The sequence below is a fragment of the Fukomys damarensis genome, unplaced genomic scaffold, assembly GCF_012274545.1.
Source record: "Fukomys damarensis isolate Sample0158 unplaced genomic scaffold, DMR_v1.0_HiC HiC_scaffold_32, whole genome shotgun sequence".
Taxonomy (NCBI): domain Eukaryota; kingdom Metazoa; phylum Chordata; class Mammalia; order Rodentia; family Bathyergidae; genus Fukomys; species Fukomys damarensis.
This window is the reverse complement of record NW_022900944.1, coordinates 24,873,572-24,896,600: the sequence shown is the minus strand read 5'-3', so window position 1 is coordinate 24,896,600 and position 23,029 is coordinate 24,873,572.

Here is a 23,029-nt window from a genome sequence, read left to right as displayed (position 1 = left end):
CTATGAAGTTTCCACTATTAACCTTGAATTACCAAATAATGAGGACAAGGACAAATTGCCAGCATAGCAAAGTTTAGTTCTGAATAAGCTGCTATTTTCTACATAGTACTTTACTTTGTTAAATGTGTTAGAATAGAAAAAAATGTAGGAGCATAAATAATTCTAAAGAATAATATACAATATACTCTGAAAAGTTAGAGTAACTTTAAAAAATCATTAAAGAATTCAGAAGAGTTATGTTAGGATGTGGCATGTACATTGAAGATAGATCTGATATGAAAACCATTTTAAGATGAATTTCACAATACAAAATTTTAGTAAACGGTTATGTATATTTTAGGGAGGATATGGAAGAAATATGGAAATATAATAATCTTTCTGAGTTTTAAAAAATTTTATTAATTTTATTGGTATATTCAATATATACAATATAATGACATTCATTGTTGGAAATTTGTACCTTTACATAATCAGTCTTGGTTCTTATTTTTTTCCCCATTCCCCTGCCCTCCCTTCAAACCCTCCCTCCCTCCCAGTCTACAAAGACTTTGTTTCTATTATTTTTCATTTTCTCATATTGAATAAGAACCAAGATGGATTATGTAAAGGTACACATTTCCAATGATGAATGTTATTACATTGTATACCTTAAATGCACCAATAAAATTAATTGATTAAAAAAATGGAGATACCTCAAAAAACTGGAATTAGAGATCTGCCCCCCAAGAAAGGTAATCAGTAGAACTCGAATCAGTTACAACATAATTTATACAACAAGTTATAATTTCCACATTAATAATTTTAGATAACTGATATTGAGATATTAAGTATTTTATTGGGGAAAGGAGCAAATGTGTACTGTGAATAGAGAGCTGGGAATTCTAAGAAAGAATTTAAAAGATGATGAAAATATAAAGACCACTGCAAAAATGAAGACTGGAAACATGGAAAAATTTTGCATAGCCAAAGAAAGTATCAGTAAGTGAGAAAAAATGATAACACTAGAAAATATCTCAAGTACCTTGAAGAACTATGGGAAAATTTTCAAAGTGTGACATAATGCACTTATAAGGGAGAAAAAAAGAGGGAATTAAGCAGAACAAATAGGATGCAGTAGCTGAAAATTTTCCAAAATATAACAGATACTAAACCAGAGATAAAGGAAACGGCAGCAAAGATGAACGCCAAGAATGATATCTATCATCTATCTATCTTCTATTATATTATATACGGTATATTCATTCTACATAATTATATAAACATAATGCAAACTTACACTCTAGCCTAGACATATATTTAAATCAGAAAAATGAAAACAAGAGAAAATGTTAAGGAACACAGAGGGAAAAGAGGATATTTTATCTATAGAGGAAAAGGGATAAGAATTATAGCAACTTTGTATAAGATAGGAAATTTTTTTCCTTTCTAAGAAGATAAAATTCGGCCAGGGTTTTAGCTCAGTGGTACCATGCCTGCCTTGCAAGCGCAAGGTCCTGAGTTCGATCCCTGCTACCACCAAAAAAAAAAATAAAATAAAATAAGATGCAATGAAATATTAAGTGTTGAAATACAAACACCAACCTCAAACTATACATCTAAATCATGCTTCAAAAATGATAGAAAAATAACTTCTAAACAAACACTGAGTGAGTTAAATTCCCACACACATGCCCTGTACATAATATCAAAGCAAATCCCTTGGGCAGAAAATGCATTTGTCTTCGTCTTGGGGACCTAGGCAAGAGCACCTCAAGTCCTTGGAATTTTCTGAATTCTAGAAATAGTTTATGTTTGCTCAAAGAGACCTTTTTGGTCTATATCTGAGTTTACACAGATGAGATAACTAGAGCTATGGGAACAAGGATCCTAGATAGCTTGAAAATGGACAGTTGTCATGAGAAGAACTAATGATATGCTCAGAGAATAGGAAGTTTCAACTCCACCCACTGGACCTCTAGAGAGGGGAGAGAGGCTGGAGGTGATCTGTGATTTAGTCAGTCATGCCACGGGACAGTAAAACAACATATTTAAAAAATCACAGAATGCTGAGGTTCAGAGAGCTTCCAGTTTGGAAAAAGACCATTATGCTGGAAGGATGAAGAGCCTAGTGAAGCTGTCCACATCCAACTCCAATTCCCCAGCCTCAACAACCTTGCTCTCTGTGCTTCTGTTTCTTGCAGTTGCATGCTCCTAGGTTGTATTTTTCATAATAAAATATAATTATAAAGTAGCATTTTCCTGAGTCCTGTAATTCTTTGCAGGGAACTATTAAACTGTAAATGTGGAGGTTGTAGGAACTTTGTTGGCCAGGCAGAAATTTGAGTAAATTGAGGAATTACACTGGCCCCTGAAGTAAGAGAAATCTGGAACTAAGTTCTTAACTTGCAGGGTCTATGTTAATAAATCAACTCATGTAGAAAGTACATTTGACAAAATTCAACACCCATTCATTAGAGAAATGCCTAGAAAACTTGGAATAAAGGGAAACTTCCTGAACTCAACAAAGAACATGTATAAACACCCTTGAATTTGTATCATACATTACGATGAGAGATTAGATACTTTCTTTGTAAGACCAAAGCAAGGATGTCTTATGTTCCCCTCCTATTCTACACTATTCTCAAAGACCCATCTGGTGCAATAAGACAAGAAAAAAATCACAAAATTTATTCAGATAGGGAAGGAAGAAATGTCCTTTTGCAAAGGACCTGATAGCCTATGTATTAAATTTGATACTATTGACATATAAGCTACTGAAATAAATAATAGAGTATAAAATGGTCACAGAAAATAAGATGAGTATAAAAATTCAGTTGATTTCCTACATAGCAGCAATGGACACTTCAAATTGAAATTAAAATTTAAAATAATGTCATTTACAAGAACACCAAAAATTAAATACATAGGCAGAATTCAGACCAAAATTGTAGGTGCAAAACTATAAAACATTCATGAAAGTAATACACAATAAATAAAGATTAACATTAAAAAGAGATAGTACTGTTCATAGATTGCAAGACTCAAAATTATTAAGATGCTCAATGCAATTTTAATTAAAATCCAAGCGTTTTATTTATGAAAGTTGACACCATGATTATAATATTTATATGGGTAATCAAAACAGAAAGACTAGCCAATATAATACTTAATAGTAAAGAATGATAATTTCCATTAATTCCAAAACTTACCATTGAAGCTACTAATCAAGAAGCATGGCACTGACAAAATGCACACCTACATCAATAGATCTGAGGAACAGAATAGAGACCCCATAAATAAACCCATATGCACATAATCAACTAATTTTTCTTTAGGACACAAAGGCAGCTCAATAGATAGATGCTTCAAGAAGGGGAGCTGTAGTAGTTGAATGCCCAAATGTAAAAAATGAATCTAGACACAAAGTCTATACAAAAAAAATCAATAAAATAGATCATAACCCTAATGTATAAAGAAAATCATAAAAATTTGAGGAAATAACTGTATGATTTTGGGTTTGGTGATAAATTTTTAGATATAAGACCAAAGCACAATAAATAAAAGAAATATTAATAAATTAGATTGTATTAAAATTTCTATTTCACATTTGTGAAAGATACGATTAGAAGAATGAAAAGACAAGCCATGCTCTAGGAAAAAATACTTGTGAAACACATATTTGACAAAAGTCTCACATCCACAATATACAATAACTGTTAAAATAAACTAAAAGCAAGAAAAATATCTGAACAGGTATCATATTCTTAAAATGTTCAGATGGCAAAGATGCATGTAAAGAAATGTTCAGTGGCTTTTATCTTTAGGCAAATGTAAATTATGATGACAATGAGATATTATCACATGCCTATTAGAATGACAAAAGTTTTTAAAAACTATACCAACTGCTGGAGAGATTGCCAAATAGGGAAGTTCATTTATTGATGGCAGGAATACAAATGGTACAGCAACTTCAGAAGACAGTTGAATCATTGCTTATGAATCTAAACTTAGTCTTATTTTTCAATCTGGCAATAATGCTTCTAGACACTTACCAAAGTGATTTCAAAACTTATGTTCATATAAAAAAAAACCATAAGCAAACATTTATAGATGCTATATTGATAATTAACAACACTAGAAAGCTATCAAGATGTCTTTCATTATGTGAATGGATTAGCAATCTGTAGTGCACACATACAATAAATACTATTTGGTGGTGAAAATGAATATGCAATTAAGTCATACAAAGACATAAATGAGTCTTAAATGCATACTGATAAATGAAAGAATTCAATCTGAAAACATTGTATACCCTACAATCCCATTGATATGATATTCTAGCAAAAGCAAAACTACAGAGATGTTAAACAGATTCGTTTTAGGCATACATTTAGTATTATGGGGAGAAGAGATGAAGCACAGGCTAATTGTTGAGGTGGGAAACTACACTGGTACCTCAGCTCATTAACTCAATGCTCTCCAAGATTCTGGTTGCAAACTAAACTGCATGAGAACCCAATCAAATTTCCCTATAAGGTCAACATTGAACATAATCACTGAAGTTGATTCATTTCTCATTCAACTCAGTTTGCAACCAGAACTGTGGAAAGAATCAAGTTCATGAATCAAGATACCACTGTATTCTGTATGATACAGTGATAGTAATCCCTACTACAAGAGTAAACTTACTATGCAAGTTTTTAAAAACTATTAAAAGAATTTGAGAAGTCCAAAGTGGAACCTATAATTCCCATTGAGGAAAACATCAGTCAAATCCCATTAGAGGAGCATTCTACATAATACATAATAGTACTGATCAAAACTATCAAGGTTATCAAAAAGAAGTAATGTCTGGGAAATATACAACACCCAGAAGAAGACATAAAGATATCATAACCCTGGATGAGATCCTGTGACAAAAAAACTCTTCTGCAGAGAAAAAAACTTAAGGGGATATTAATAAGATACAGACTTTAATTAATAATATATTAACATTATTTCATCAATTGTGAATGTAGTGTATTAGTATATGTTAGAAGAAACTGTATGTGGAGCATATGGGAACTCTATATTTTCTTTAGAGTTATTTTGTAAATCCAATACTATTAGGAATAAAAAAGCTTCATGTAAAATTGATACACTGTATCTGAGATTTAACTATAATAATAAAAACAAGATGAAAGTGCTGAAGAGATAAAAGCAGGAAATCACCATTGTAATTTCAATGAGCTGAATTCAAATACCATTCCATCTATGAGAAAAATCACTTTATTGAATGATGTTATGTTTTAGATCTGATATTTCTCCCAAATCTGTTATTTCTTTCTGTGTTTGAAGGCTTGTTCATTGGTACAGCAATTTTCAGAGGTGAGGTATTTGGAAAGTGATTAATTCTGGGAGTCTGACTTTATAGATGGGTTAACCAATAGATGGATTCATGATTCTATGGGCTACTGGTAAGTGAGAGAAACATGAAATGGGACCTAGTTGAAGGGATTAGCTCCTTAAGGGCATGGGCTTGGGGGCTGCATTTTGTACTGACCCCTACCCTTTCTTCCTTGCTCTGCCTCCCTCCTTCCTTGCCTTAGGTCTTCATGAGGTGAATACTTTCTTCTGCATGATGTTTCTTTCTCCCCATGGGCCTAAAAGCAATAGTGTCAGCCAACCATGGACTGAAAAATTCTCCCACCTTTGTTTTTTTCAGGCTCTTTTTTTTTTTTTTTTTACAGCAGTGGAAAGCTACCACTACTTTTAAATTTAACTTACGAAGTGATTTCCTTTAATGAGAAGGTTAGAAAATTTACTAAAGTAATATATATTTCATTTCTGTTTCATGATTGTACCAACCATGTTTGGGGATGATACTGACATAAATTAATATGATCCAACATACTCAAAACATTGGACTTGAAATAGACATTTCCATAAGGAGACTTACAAATGCTCACAGGTATATGAAAAGGGGTTCAGTAACACAAACATTTGGGGAAATGAAAATCAAAACCACAGTGAAATATCCCCTCACACTAGTTAGGATGGATACCATAAAAACACTAATACACAACAAAAATTTTGATGAGAATGTAGAAAAATTTGACTTCGTGCATGCTGTAGATAGGAATTCAAAGTGGTGCAATTACTCCGGAAAACAATATGAAGTTTCCTAAAAAAATAAAATTTCACATTAGGTAGTAATTTTTATTCTTGGTATTTAGCCAGAAGAAATGGTCAGAATCTCTAATAGGTATTGCCTACATTGATAGCAGTAGTATTTATAACAACCAAGTTGTGAATAACCACATGTCCATCAGTAGATGAATGATTAAAAAAGAAGTGGTATATATAAAACGCATTACTATTCTGTATTTTTAACAAAAGGAAATCCTTCAGTATTAGACAACATGGATGAACCCTGCAAATACTTTACTCAGTGAAATCAGACAAGCATAGGAGGAAAAATACAGCAGTATTCCACTTGCATGAGATACCTAAGGGTTGTTCTCAAAGAAGCAGAGACTAGAATGGTGGATTTCAGAAGCCAAGGACAGGGGGAAACAAGAAATTGCTAATTACTAGGTGTAAAGTGTCAGCAATGCAAGATGAATAAGCTGTACAGATCAGTTACACTCCTCTGTGCCTGTAATTACCAGTACTGTATTGTACATTTTAAAATATGATATGCAGATAAATCTCATCTTAACAGTTTTCAAGACAATAAACTGATTTTTATAAAGGGCAAAATATGCTCTGTTGGCATTTTTTCACACAAATTATTGATGAATAAATTTAAAAATTATATACATATATAATTATATATATGTGTATATATATATATATATATGTATATATATGTATACATACCATGTTTTAAGCAGAACTTTCAGAGCCTCAATGAATTTTGCAAGTGTTTGGAATGACCAAACTTTTCTTAAAATAATATAGATTTCACTCCTTAGTGTGGCAATTTTGTGCATGATTCAGCTAATGCTTCTGGTTTTCCTTCTATACAAACAGTAGGATTGTGTCTCCCTGCTTTTCCCTTGAAATTTATACAGCCATATGACTTCCACTGACCAGTAAAATATGAACCAAAATAATGTGTTTAACTTCTAGCTGGAAACATTAGAAGTTAATGTGAAATTTGCTAAATTTTATGTTTTTACTTTTGTAACAATGGGAGCACAACTGGACATTGATTCTGTTTCACACTGGGCCTCTGTCTAAAGGTGATGTAGAACTAAGGCTATGAGCTGCTTTGTGCAGTTCAAATACAGTGAAAAAGAAATAAAACTCACCATTGTAACTGCGTGAGAATTTTTAAGATTTGTTTGTTATGGCAGCATTAAGCTAACCTATTCTAACTGATACATTTATTGTCTTTATTTCTTTAAAAATATGGATTAACTTTCCAGAGCAATATGCCAATGAATAAAATATTAAATATTTAATGCATATAGTTGGACATGGAATGATTTGATATGCTCTTTTCTTTAAAAAATATCATTTTATCAGATTGGAGGACATTTAACAGTCATCTGTCAACAAGTTGTCACTTTGATCATATAAAAAGAAAGCTACTTTTTTGAAATCCTTTAATTTAAAAATTTTAATTATTAATGTTACCCAGAGTCCTATGCGCCATGCTGTTATGACACCAATCAGAAATTTTTAAAATTATACAGATCAAAAATAGTGATTATGATAATTTGACAGCTGAAGGCACTTCACTGTATTAAGACTGATAAAAGTTCAAAAAGTTGATAAGTATTTTTGAAAAAGGCACCATTTCTGTAATAAATCTAGAACTCCTAGAAGGGAATTTTTATTGCCGTTTACACAGTCTATATGCCAATATAACCGCATTCCAATGAAAAAAAGATGATTGGAGTTGAAAATATTAGCTCCCAGTCCCTTCACTGTCAGATGGATCCATATGACAAGCTTTGACCGTTAAAAGTGTGAGTAGACCTGAGGCAAGCTATTTTCATGTGGCATGCTTGATTTTATAGTGTCTATTCCCAGTTCTGCAATCAAGAAGCCTCATGCCCCAGGCAGGGCAGGTGAAAGATGGCAATGTTTCTGACAGTACGTCACCTTCTTTTGAGGTCCCTTACACTCTGCTGACACCCCAGTGAATTGCTAGTTTATGAAGCATTTCCTGACTTATACTAATTTAAATATGCCATCTGTTTCTTACTGGGCCTCTGACTGATGGAATTAGACCAGGTCCCAGAGTGGTATGTAGGAAAAAAGCCCATATCCACTGATCTATGGCAAATAGGGAGCTTCAGAAAGAAGTCAGTCTCATATATTAAGCCAATGAGATTTGAGTTCGTTTATTAAGACTCTATTATCCCAACCAATCTTGAAAAAATACACTTATAACACTAGATAAGGATTCATATATCCCTGCTTTTCTAAGGAGTCTTCCCAGAAGAAAATGGTAAGGAATGGGCAGTAAAAGAAAAGCCAGAAGTACAAGGTTAGGATGCAATGATCCTACTCCGTAAATGCTATATCAGATTTTGCCTTAAGTTGAAACCATAGAACTTGGCTTTCTGTGAGCACTCACTGACAACAGCAAAGGTTTTCTCACATCTTGGTATATGGACAATGACTCCATGTGCTACTTTCAGAAGTGTTCAAAATCAGGTAACAGTGAAAGTACCCCACAGTGGTTTTATGAACCTTTAGCACTGTCTGCTAAAACACCTTTCAAAATACAGCACTGCTTATCACTAAACACTAGTTATAGACCACTGCACATAATTAGGAGGAGGATCAATGAATGTATTTATGAAGACCAAAAAGAAATTAAATATATATCGTCTTAATATAAAAGATAGATTGTGAACACAAATTTTACAAAAACTTCAATTTTAAGTCATGTGTTAGGAAGAATGCCTGGATAAATTCCCTTCTTATATTTTATTCACTCCAAATGTTGATGGAAAAGCAGTATTAGTGGTATGTATGTAAGAAACCTTATTTTCTTAAAGACATATTTATGGAACTACTATATTCCCACAGGGAATACAATAATAAATATAACAAATACTAACTGCTCCAATGGTATGCTTTCTAACGGTGGAGGTAGAAAAAATGAGCTATGTTACTATCGGGCAGTACAAAATATTTCAGAGAAAATATCAGCATGATAAGAGGAAAATCAGTGGGAAAAAATGAAACCATTTGAGATCATGAGATCATAGGAGGCCTAGATGATCAAGTAATTCACCTAAGAGACCACAGTGAACTGATGGAACAAACCTTGAAAATGCTTAGAGAAAAAGAATTAAAAGTAGAAGATATACCAATTGCAATTTCCCAGAGCCTCAAGCTGGAATACTGTGCTCAAGGGACAAAGAAAGGCAGGGTCCTGGTCATAGTTAGTTGAGTGAGGAAGAGAATATTGGCATGCATGCAGGAGTGTCATCAACTGATTCAGGATAAGAGTAAGTAAAAGAGACTGAGCTTAGTCTTTTACTGTGAATGCCTAGACCACTCCATATAATACATGAAACTAGTGTTTCATAATGGGTAACGAAATGCAATCCCTGAAAGAATGAAAAAGCGAGTTGAGCCCTATAAATTGCACCAATTGCCTGAATCTATATCTAGATTGTTGTGACACAAAAGGGGAACACAAACAGAGCCTCGTAGTTTCAAGAGGTCAAATGACGAAAATGAGAATTCCAGGAGGCTTAAATAGGTAGGCATAATTCCAACAAGGAGAAATAGGTTGAAACACAGCTTCAGAAGTCTACAGGAAGGTTTCTTAAGTCTTCACTGAATGCTTGAATTTATAGGTACATAGAGTATAACTCCACAAGGGGCTTGGCCAAAAATACCATAAAATTGGGGAAAAAAATTAAATCTCACACAAGAAAAAAGTTGTTTAAAGCCTATCCACCATGGGGGTACAATCCTCGGTGGTCAGCCAGGACATTTGTTAGAGATTTCATAGGAGTCAGACCTTAAAAGTATGGCTTAATTATCATTGCAGTGAAATGTACACCAGAAAGAAGCTAAAAACCATTAAAGTAGGCCTCAAAATCTTAAAATTTATTCAATCTCATTTAATTGTTAAAATTAACTGCCAAAACACTTAGGATTTCAAACGGTGCAGTCTCTAATCAAAATATTTCATATATGCCAAAAGATTAGAAAAAGTAACCAATAACTGGGGGGAGGGATCTTTCAATAGAAAAAAGACACAGAAATGACAAAAACGATGACTACAAGCACTTTGAGACAGTTGTTATATCTATGAACATGCATTTAATTTAAAAAGTTCAGATAGAGAAGTTGACAATATTTTTAAATGGAACTTGTACAGATTAAAACAATTATATCAGATATTAAGATATCACTGGGAGGGAGAAACAGCAATTTAGATACTGCTGAATAAGATTATTGGTGAAGTTGAAAACATAGCAATAAATTCAAACCAAAATGAAAGAAAAAGGAGACAAAAGACTGAAAAGAATTGAGAGCCTTTAAAATTGGTAGCTGAAAATATTCCAAATTTGATAATTATTAAAGGGAGGAGATAAAGAAGAAAGGGATGTTAAAAAGTGAATTTCAAAGGTGCCTTTAGAACTTTTTCTCATTTGTTGACCTTGGGGCATTTGCATTCTGTTTTAGATCTGCATCGTTTCCTTACTGAGAGTTAAAATGTTACCTAGTTTGCTCTTTAGGAAATAATAAAATGAGAGGAAACTGAGATGGCGTTTGACCAGTATTCCCTTCTTGAATTCAAGGCAAAGTAAAATTTGATTACTAACTGATATTTTGTGCCCACAGCCTTAAGAATACTTTCTGTGTAGTCTGAAACAACTGGAAAAATCATTTTCTAATCTGTTCTCAAGGCTTATGTAAACTATAATAAGGAAGGTCAAAAGGTTGATTTTTGTCAATTCACACCACAAAGAATCGGCACAATTCTCAAGTTTTTACATTACAGGAAATCTTGGCCAAGACTACAGTTGGTTGCCAAGAAATGATCAAAAGAAAAAAATGCATTCTGTTTTCTAGCATCCTCACAGAGCTATCTTCTTTCTTAGCTGCCATTTTGATAGGAAGAAACAGTTAAAGAGAGTGAAAACACACACACACACACACACACACACACACACACAAGCATGAAATTATCTAGGTTTCCTCCCTGGTAGAGCAAGCTTTATATCTTTAAAAACTGAATCAATAATACCAACAATAACGACCCCACCCTCCCCTCTTTCTTCTGTGATAAGTAAAGTCAGAAATGGCCAAAGGAGAAAAATAAGTGAGTGGCTGAAACTTCTCCCAGAGAAGTAAGACAACAGTTTGATGTTTCCTGTAATTTAAAGATCATAAAAGGAAATGAGAGCAAGTAAGAGATGATTAGTGCAAGACCAAGCTCCTCCATCACAGAAAGAGAGTTTTCTAGAATGTTCAAATCGAGTCTGGACCGCATGTGACAACAGGAATGTGACTCAAAATCTCGGCAGCAGATGTTTTGGAAGGTAAGCAGCAACCTCTTTACAATGGTTAGAAATTAGAAACTTAAGATCCAATGTCCCCCTTTTCCCATCTGCTCAACCCAAGAATAACAAGAGAAAGCAAGTTATGCTCCCCAAATCACTCAGTTCTAGTTAGTCTACCTTCAGCTTCCCCATGTGTCCAAGAATACCATGAGTTTTCCCTATTTTTTCACCAAAACGATCTCTCATACATTTCTGGCTACCCTTGGGTTTCTGCCAAACTCAAATGAGGACAGCCGGCTATAGTAAATTCTGAATAAATTTTCTTTGTTTTCTTTTGGCCATCATCATTTATTCCTAGAAGTGAAGTTACAAAAATTTAACAGACTTGTCCTTTATCTGCATGAAAAACAGGAAGTGCTAAATTACTATAAAAGCATTCTAGCTCTTTCATTATTGCTTTTCTCACCTTACTGGTGCAAGTTGCTACCTTAAAAGTCTTTTAGGTTTCTATGAACTCCTGCATCATAGTGTATAATCTGCAACCCCAGAATCATAACAAGCTTAACACCAAATACAATATAAAATAGTTGTTCATATTATTACTAGTAAATAGCAAGAGAAGACAATGCTATTGCTTTGCTTGATAGTTTTCTTCTTCTGTTGTTGTTTTGAAGGGTTTTAACATCCCAAGTTGAAGCAAAAGGGAATGATGCAGACACTGATAAAGGAAATTCTTCTATACTTTTTCATCTGACCACCCTCATTTTCTTTTTTTTTTTTCTTATTGAGTTTATTGGTACATTTTAGGTATACAGTACAGTCACATTCATCACTGGGATCTTGCACATTTACATGACAGGTCTTGGTTCTCATTTTTTCCCCAACCCCCTGCTCTCCCTTCACCCACTCCTCCCTTCCCTATTTACAAATATTTTATTTCCATTTTTTTATTTTCTCATATGTTTTTCTTTTCCCTTATTTCCTTTCCCCTACCCTTCCCATTTCCCCTACACCTTTAGCCCTTTTCTTCCTATTTCACATTGTCAATTATACCATTAATATCTTATGCACAATTATAGTTTTTCACACTAGAGAAGCTATTTGGTATTTACACGTGTGTGACTCATTTATTTCACTTAAAACATCATTGGTCATTTGAGAGATGCAGAAGAAAACAACACTGAAATTCCATCTCACCCCACAAAGAATGGCTGCTATCAAGAAATCAAACAATAACGAATGTTGGTGGGGTTGTGGGGAGAAAGGAATCCTTCTCTGTTGTTGGTGGGTGTGCAGACTGGTGCAACCACTATGGAAATCAACATGGAGATAGCTCAAAGAGCTGGGACTAGAGGTTCCATTTGACCCAGCCATTCCTCTGTTGGGTATCTTTCCAAAAGAATTAAAAGAATCCTACCACAGTGATATATGCGCACACATGTTTATAGTGGCACACTTTGTAACAGCTAAAACTTGGAAAAAGCCACTGTGAGCATCAGTTGGAGACTGGATAAAGAAGATGTGGTTTTTCTATAAAATGGAATACTACTCAGCCAGAAAGAATGAGAAATTAGAGTCATTCATAGGCAAATGGATGCATATTAAGGATAATAGCACTCTCAGTTTCTTAATGAACAAAGTTCTGTGAAAGGTTAAAGACCTGGTGGTGATCCTTATTCCTTTGAACCCTTTACTTCCTATCTCCTATCCCACTGCAGAACCTGTAACCCTATTGTAATTTACCTTGCAGATTCCCACCTTTTTGTCACATTCATAGATATTCAGCTGCATTCTAACTGATAAAGGAGACAGAGGTACAACTTCAGATCCCATAACAGGAGTAGTTCTAAGACAAACGAACTTTCCACATTCATCAGCACTGACCTAGAATACGATGGGAGCCTTATCACACCATCTAATTTAATTTTTACAAGGATCAAGCTAGACAGTGGTGCTCTCTTCATTAAAATGTGAATGACAACGAGAATGAGAAAGGTTTAATAACTTTTTTATCTGTAAGCCCATAGGAGGATAAAAGCTAATATTTGAAGCCATATTTCCTAGACCTCAAAGGTGTGTTTGTAAACAATTCTTTATACTAAATATATTGAAAATATTCTTGGGAAGAGGGATGTTTTAGAGACATAGGCAACACAGCAACATCCTTTTTCTAACTTTGGGGAGTGATCTCAGCATATTATTCTTTGAAAGCCTTTTTTCTGGGTAGCAGGAACAGTGTTCAGGTCACGGGAACCTGGTAATTGAACTTCAATATTGGCCTAACATAATCTATTTTCTTTTGGCTTAATGGGCATTTCAATCACTCTGATCAGTTCATTAAAATATACTGTAACACGTGTTAGAGGGAAAAATATTATTTCAATGTTTTGATAAGTTTAGGATCAGCTACTTCTCCTAGATTTCCTACAAAACAGGGCCTGAGGCAAAGCTTCAGGTAAAATAGAGTTTAGGTAATAACCTCAGGGCATCAGGAGGAAGGGAGAAAATCAGGCAGTCTGGGAAGAAGTGAAGGCAAATACAAAGTGGTACATTATTGAACTGAGCACAGCAGGACAACTTCAGATGTGGGTGGACTCACTGTGTCTCAGAACAGACTACCATAAGTAAGGAAGAATCTATGTTTCAGCTTTTTTCTGGCTTGTGTAGCTCATTGCTCCAAGTTTCCAGTGAAGAATTAATCAACCTGAACTTCTAGGCCCCCATAAACTGACTGCTATAGAATATGGGGCAGTGGACAAAAGAAGCTGAAAAGATAAGCTAAGATACATAAATTAGATCTCACGTAGAAATTTCCTGAAGTCTGAATTCAAAATTCCTGTTAATATTACTCATGATTCTCTATTTTCTAATGAATAATGTATGTAAATGAGATTTGGCCTTTATAAAGTAATATACAAATGGTAAAATATATTTAAAGAACTAAGGCACTATATACAAAAGTAATACTCCTATCATCTTTAGCTGTCTGTTGGTTTATTTTTAAAATCCCATTCATTCATTCAGCATCTACTGATTTCCATTCTAGGAAATAGAACTACAGTAGGAAACAGCAACAAAATCCTGCACAAGCGGTTAAGATAACTACTAAGTATTATCATCTAGTAATAAGCCTTATGAGTAAATGAAGACTGTACAACATACAGAAAGAAGAGGGAAAGAATGAATTCAGATTGATTTTGAACTTAATATTAAGAAGAAGAAGACTGTCAAAATTAAATAGGGAAAGAGTGGGAGACAAGAGTTTTGAAGAGGAGAACACACATGTGAAGATCTAAGAAGAAGAACGCATGTAGCATGTTTGGGAGGATAAAATCAATATCCCCTATTTACTCTTCTGCACTAGTTGTGATGTGAAGTTAAAGACCATGTGGAAAATGGCAGCTTGCAGGTCCTGTCCTGAGAGCGTGATTGGGGGCAAGGGAGCCGGTGGTGGAGGGAAGAGGATTTGTTTTATTGCCTCTGTGACAGAAATGCAAGAGAATCTCAAACACATATCCATAGCTCCTAGATGAAGGGTTATAGGAGCGTAAACCTTGGTCAGGGAGGAAGTATTGTAAATTCTTAACTGGGGGTTTCGGTGTGTAAAAATTGATACTTTTGTGTAAGAAAAGAAAAAGTTATTCTTCATTTTTAGTTTTCTAACACAAAATTGTCCTTGTCTATGAAAGTAGAACTTTGAATCACAATGTTGTTCAATATTTAAGACAAAAGCCAACCTGGTTATATTCCTTTCAACATAAATTTTCAATTAGACATTGTTTAATGAAAATCAAATATACCGCAGATAAGTATATTCAAGTTGCTTACCTGAAGAGGATTGTGTGGCATGTTTTGCAAGGTGTTTATCAAGTCTCTTAAGCAACACTTAGAAAGACAGATGGAGATAATGGAAAAGTAAGAGATTCACTTCTCTATTTTTACACATGCTCTTATAAATGAATCATAGATGATTATGTTTTATAGATCAAGCTGAAACTTTGTTATGATGGTAATACCAGTTGCTGGCAAGGGCGAGGTATATTTGGTAGTACTATTCTCTGCTGAGATAAGCATACTATTTCGAGAAAGCAGTGTATAGCAGGCAGCTTCAAAAAAATAGTATTGATTTAGTGCTATCACATTTGCTAGCCTTCATTTTCTAAAGGAAAATTGGGCTAAGAGAAATATTAGTTCTCAGTATGTTAAAGTATATAAAATTTTTAAAGGTTTAAAAGGTAAAAGAAATAATAGAAATTTGTGAAAAGAGAGATTTTTTCATAAATTATGGCACATTGTAATGGTTGAAAATTAGATAGGATTAATATCTTTTGCAAAAATATTTTTATTGACATTGGAAAACACCATAAAATATTTAATAGGAAAACTAGTGACAGTGCCATATTACATTAGGGATCTACATGTGTTCACTAAATTTCATGATCCTTTTTCTACAGAAGAGAGTGGTCATTCATAAAAGATTATTAAACTTATTAATACATTTCCTAGCTTTGCTTACATGTAGCCATGTCTATGAGACTTCTGATTGTGAAGAGGAAATGACAATGATTATGTGCCCTTTTCAGTGGTAGTGATATAAATGCAAGTTTAATAAACAAAGTCACCTATTATCTGTCATCAGAAACCGGACCTTCATTTTCCTCTAATCAACTTATCCATTTGTCTCCAACCCATTCTCAAGTTGGACACATTTTTATACATAATAATAAAACAGATAAAAATAATGTAATATAATATCAAATATAACATTAAATCTAAAACTATGAGCAACTTGGAACTTGGACCATCATTATAAAAATCTGATTTTCATATAAATTTATTAACCTACAGAGATAAAAGATCAGAAATATACAGCTATCCGTATTCTAACATGGGAACCAACAAAGAGCAAATATCATTTGTTAGCAAGAAACAAAAATAAAATTGGGCCAGGGATTTAGCTCAGTGGTTCCGCCGCCTGCCCTGCAAGCACAAGGACCTGAGTTCAATCCCCGGTTCCAAAAATAAATACATAAATAAATAAATAAAATCAGTATTCAAAAAGAGCAGATAAGCTGTCCTACTAGTCCAAGTCTCTGATTTCAATTCATTCCTCACACCTAGTTTTATCTCTGTCAAGATCCTAGCTAAACTATTATATTCCTATGATAAAATAATTTTTCTTATATAAGCATAAGGAATATTTTGTGTGCAAGCAAAAGCCCAATTAAAACTATATTATGTTTTCAATTTCATGTTCTCACTGAAAATTTGTATTATATTCAAATTATAATAATTTAAATTATAATTAAAATTTAGGAGTATTTAGTGGCTGGGATTTGGCAGTAATTATAATGATGAAACTATTTCAGTTGAGTATTTGACCTGTTTTTATATCTCTTGAGCTCATCCTCCATGCCTCACACACTCTGCATCTCAATATAATATTCTAAAGAAAGATAAGCACATATAATTAAGGAGTTGTAGCTCTTACTGTCTGTAGTTTAATCAAAAGTGGACTCCAGGTCATTTTTAAAAGAGGGCTAACATGTGGCTACATTCAATCAGATTCCTTTTTCATTAGAAATAATTCTTTTTTCCAATCCAAAGAAAATGTTTTCTACATTGTGGTCATAAAATGATTCGAAAATGTCATGAAACCTGCTATATAGTCTTTGTTAACCTAGACACCTTTTAGAAACAACACAAACAGTTGAAGGCAAAGCAAGTTGTTTAGCCAAAAGTGTAACTATCTTTTGCCTTGATTCTGTTTGAAACTTCTCAGAATACTTAGACTGACTTGTGGCCTAAAGCAACATCATGAATAAGTATTATTTGCATTCCAAATAAAACACTTCAATGCAACTTGAAACATATACCCAAAGCATCAGAAACATCAGTTATACTTTTTAAACCTTCTATAGGTTAAAAATTTTAGGTTAACAATCTATAGTTTTTTGTAAAATGTACTCTAAAATGTTATCTTCATATGCTACTTTTGCAGAAAACTGAACATCATTGCTTTTGCTCAAGGACTCCAGCAGAATATTCAAAGTTTAAATATGTAGTTTCATAGAAATACAGTCAAATATTTGGAGTCTTATTTAGAAAACAAGTGCTACACTAAATCTGTTTGGCTACTTATAGATTCCATACTTTTTTCTTCATCACCGTCTCCTACAGTTAACTCACTAGCTTCCAACACTAATAATTATCCACTGCCTTATTATTAAACCCAGTGAAATTTTTTCAACATTCTCCAGACTCATCAGCAACATGTGATATAGCTAATCCTTTCTCCTCAGTAAACCTCCATCCCTTGATTTCTAGATCACCAAATACTCCTACCACACTTTTGACTTTGTCCTAGTCCTTCTTCTGTCTTCTCTGCTATCTCTTATTTTTTGTACTTAATCTCATAGAGTTGCGATTTTCAAAGGTAAACCCTTGGTTATCTTTTTTTTTCCTTATATGCTCTATTCACTGGATGAATTCATTTAGTATAGTATTTTAAAATTCCTAATATACTCCAAAGCCCTCATTTTTTTTTTTGCTTCAGCGAAGTTCCATCATCTGAACTCTAAATTTACATATCCAACTGCCTACTTACCATCACTAAACAATTAATAAACATAAAATTCATGGTATATCATACACTGGACTCAAAAAAGTTCATCCCAGCTTATTGTATCTATAGTTTTCCTCATCACACTTGATATCAAATATTTCCTTTAGTCCTCCAAGTCAGAATATTGAAACTGATTTTTACTCATACCTTCTATACCAAAATTTTAATGTGCCAACATACATAAACGAATATATATATACCTCATAAAATCATATGTACTTTATCTTCAAAATATACCCAGACTTTTGGCCACTTCTTAGCACCTCCACTGTTATGGTTCAGATCTAAAATGAATGCCAAAGCCTCACATGATTGGAAGGCAACTGAATCATGGGAGCATTATAGCTGACTCATCTTTAAGAGGTAAAATCTGGTCAAAGAGGAAGGTCACTTTGCCTGTGACCTGGAAGGATACATCTCCCTTTCCTACTCCACCACTGACTCTCTGCTTTCTAGATGCCATGTTGTGAGCAGCTTTCCTCTACCTAAGACTTTCCACCATGCCTTTTTGTCTTGAAGCCTGCCAACTATGGGCTAAAAACGTGAGCCAAAATAAACCTCTCTTCATTTAAGTTGAGTGCGTTGGGGATTCTGTCCCACTAGGGGGAAAGTGGATAAGAAACCTACTTACCTTTTGTAGTTGAATACAAATGATAAAGTAAATTGTTTTGACTTCATAGAGTCAATAACCATGGAATAATTGTGTGTTAGTTAATATTTTGAGCTTGATTGGCTTGAGAGATGCCTATGGAATGTAAAGCACACTTTTGGGTATGCTGGTTGGGTCATGGAAGTGTGACTTTGGGAACTACATCTGGTCCTTGGTATGTTTCTCTCCTCTCTTCCCCTGTATTCCACTATCTGACTACTTTGACATGAGTAGCTTTGTTTCACCATGCCTCATCTACCATGATGTTTCTGTTTTGGACCAGCCTACCATGGACTAAAACCATTTAAATTGTAAGCTAAAACAAACTACTGCTCCTTTTAAGTTTTATCAGGCATTTTGGTCCAGCAGTAAAAAGTGACTAATACAAGTAGCACATGTTTTTAGAAAATTATCAACTGGTTTTATTAATGCATATTAAGTGATTACAGAGAATTATGAAATGTTTGAGGGCAGGGGATTTAACTCAGTGATTCTGCTGCCTGCCTCACAAGTGCAAGGTCCCGAGTTCAATCCCCAGTACAAAAAAAAACAAAAACAAAAACAAAACAAAAAAACAGTTTGAATCCCACTTGTAGTTATCTGTATAATTTTAACAAAGCTAACCATTAACACCAAGATTCAGTATGGTTCTAGGAAAAATAAAATCAAGATCACTAATTTAAAAGAATTATGTAAGAATATAATTTTGCATCAAGGTTTCATTGCTAAAAATGCAAATGATAACTCTAAAGTTATCATTAAATTGGGGAAAGAAGAACTGAAAACTAAATTTGAAAACTAAATGCCTAATATAAGTCTGTTCTATTACAATTTACCCAAGACTATACTTTCTTTTCTTCAGTTTTGAGTCTGGAACTCAAAGATACATTATCAGTCCAAGTTTAATTTTTAAGTCACTCACAAAATCTACTCCATCAGCTGTGTTACACTGTACTTCTAAAGCCAACTTGGTAATAAGAGATGGCTTCAGTGTCTTGAGTCTGGATTGTAAATGAGTAAATAAAAAACTTGGTTTGGAAAGATATTTTAAGCTCATGGAGAAAACAAAGATGTCTCTCTCAAATAGAAAGCTTGCCAGAGAGCAGAGGATTACAAAACATAACTGACATCTTGGAAGATGTCATACTTAAGAAGGAGAACAAAAATAAGACACAGGAAATAAAACAGAGGAACCAAGAATCTTTCCCATGCCTTTGACTTCAGCTGGTGTATTGAAATCCAGTTTCACCAAGTGTAGTATTATTACTCTTTTGTATTTTCACTCTGCGTAGTGTTATGTTTTAAAGACTTCCTAGCAAGTGAAAGGTGTTCTATTAATTATTGCAATGTACCATAAAAAGCCAACTTGTTTTTCAATAAAATGTTTGTGACATTCAGGCCATTAAATTGCCTTCTGCATGAAGTAATACAATAAGCTAAATAATTCCATGGCCTACTTTACTTGAGGAAGTTCTAACACAGATCAAGTCTATCCAAAACTTCTGCTCTGCAGCAAGCAGAGGAAAAGCAGATTGTTGCTAGAAAGCCGCCTAACAGGCTTCTGGAGCTTAGCTTCAGGGAGACAGCAGAGACTGTGGACCAGAAGTCTAGGTCCAAATGCAACCACTTTCTCAGTTTTTGCCTTATCTGCTGCTGTACATTTCTTGCCATAATCTCATGAGCATCAAACTAGATCAAGTGCCTTGAAGATAAAGCAATGGATACTTGCAGGCCAATGGCACATTGCAGTCATTGTTTGTCTTGTTAGCATTTGTCTTAGGGAGCATAAGATAGATCACTGAGCTCTGTCTAAACAGTCATGGAACTACAGAGGAATTGATTTGAAGAACACATAGAATCCCCTGCCTAGAGAGCCTAAAGTAATTTTCTGCACTGATTGACTATATTTGAAACTTTTCTTGAATGTTTGCCCTCCTTTCTGAATAAACACAAGAATGATCCAGAAGACACTTTTGACACAGTTAGTAAAAATGTGAAATGTGTTTTCAAGAATATAAAGGTATTCTTATTACATTCTCTGAGGTTCTAATATTGTTACTTAATGATCTTAAAATGAAACCAACCCTATTATTGGTTGATAGCATTACTTTTCCTATATCACACTATTAGAAATATAAAACCAGATTGAAGTGACACTTTTATCCCAAAGGTACTTTAATTTAAATACGTTAATGTCTAAATATCTATGATGTACACCCGTGCCATAGGAACATACGCACTTGCTTTATGAATTTGCTTCTTTATTAAATATATGCAGAAAATAAAAAGAGATGCTCAAATACAATGCTACTATAAAAGAACATATGATTGTGGAAATATCGTTGCTGTTGATAGCTTTCTAACTTCAATAAAGAGAAGCAATATGACCAATATGGAAACACTTGTTAAAGAAAGTAAAAATCTATTAAGTTGCAGTGCTCTGATTCTAACAATCCAGACTTAATGAAACATTTAGAATATGCTATTACAGATACTGTTCATTTAAATATGCTATTACTGATATTGTTTCATTAGGTATACAATTTCTTGCTCAGTGTTTTCATGCCTAAGTGACCTATAAATTGGCCTGCTGCAAATCACTGCTAATAGACTCGCAACAACCTACATCACTCAACAGGTAACAGAAGGAAGTGCTTCAGATTTCTCAGGAGATGGATGAACCCACAAAAACAAAATATGATTTTTCCCTATAGTATTCCCCTTTCTCCCTTTAATTTTTGCTTTTGCCTCTCATTCCCCTTTTTATCTCCCTAACTTTCCAGCTCTCTCTTCTCTGTTTCCTCTCAGCATCCTCAACCACCTCATACATATTCCAACTGGGAGTAAGACTGAGCTGAATCCTACAGTGGAATGCTTTGCTTCCTAGAACAGCAGAACCCATTGCTTGAAATTGTAATCTATGGAAATATGACAAGTGGAATTTCACTGACTTCTATGTGGCAATTCTATCTGCAAACCTAAGATAATATTACAGTAATAGTTGGAAAGCAAATGGATTTCAAAGTTAGCATGAGTTCAAATCCTGATTCTCAGTACCACATAATCTAAAATAAGTTATAATTTTCAGTGTGTTTTAGTCAATTTAGGCTGCTATGACAATACTGAAATCTTGTTGGCTTAGAAACAGTAAGCATTTATTGCTCACAGTTCTGGATTTTGGGATTCTGGGAAGTTTAAAATCAAGAAACCAGCTCATTTGGTGTCTGGTAAGGAGCTATTTCCTGGCTCACAGGTAACTTTGTTCTGTGTCCTCAAATACTAGGAGCTAGATAGCTCTCTGTAGACTCTTTCATGGAGATGCTAATCCAGTCATCATGGAGGCCTTGCATCTAATCACCTCCCAAAGAACCTACATTTCACAAGCATCCTGGGGATGGAGATCTCAACACATGAAATTGAGGTGAATACAAACATTTAGAGCATAGCAAAGAGGTTTTGCTTTACATGAAAAATTAAATGATTCATTTATTCAGTAAAAAATGTATACTCTGGCTGGAAAAACTGATAATAGAGCAAGGACAAAAATTGTTGACCTATCAGAAGCTACAGTCCGTTTAGAGGAGGCAGATCATAAACAAATTAATGTAGAAACAAGTGAGGTAATGAGAAGTGAAATAAAGATAATGTATATAAAGTGCTTAGCAGTGTGGGGAGAGTGTAAGCTCTCAGTATTTATCATCTGTGGAATTTCTGGATAGCTCACCTAGTAAGAAGGCAGTATTCACCATGGAACAAATACCTTCTTTACTAATCTTATTCCTGGGCTGAAAAGCAACAAGGCAACAACTACCCTGAAATTGGTGGGGGATCAAACAGTGGCCCAGACACAGGGGGCACTAGTGCATGCCTCCTCTACATTCTATGCAAGCAATAGCCCTTCATCCCTTCAAAGGTGAAGATGAAGGCCATTTTGTTACACCCATAAAATAGTGTGTTCAGTGCCAGAGAAAAAGAAAGTTGTTATTTTACACTGACAAGGTCCCTAATAAAAATAATATATAAAGACCTATTGATCTTTTGCGGTCATTTTTTTTTTCCGTTTTGTTTTGTTTTGTTTTCCTTGAAGTTTTATGTTTACCAAGCCCAAGAACAAGGGAATTTATTTTGGATGCCAACAAGTTCCATCAAGGAGTCTTGAAAATAAGTGTATGCCATGCGATGACCTGTGTGTTCTCATAATTGCAAACTAGCTGCAGAAAAGGGAAGCAGAGCCCAACAAGGACTGGGACTATCTATCCTATAAATAGGCCAGTAAAAGAGCAGTTTAGAGATGTGAAAGGGAACAGC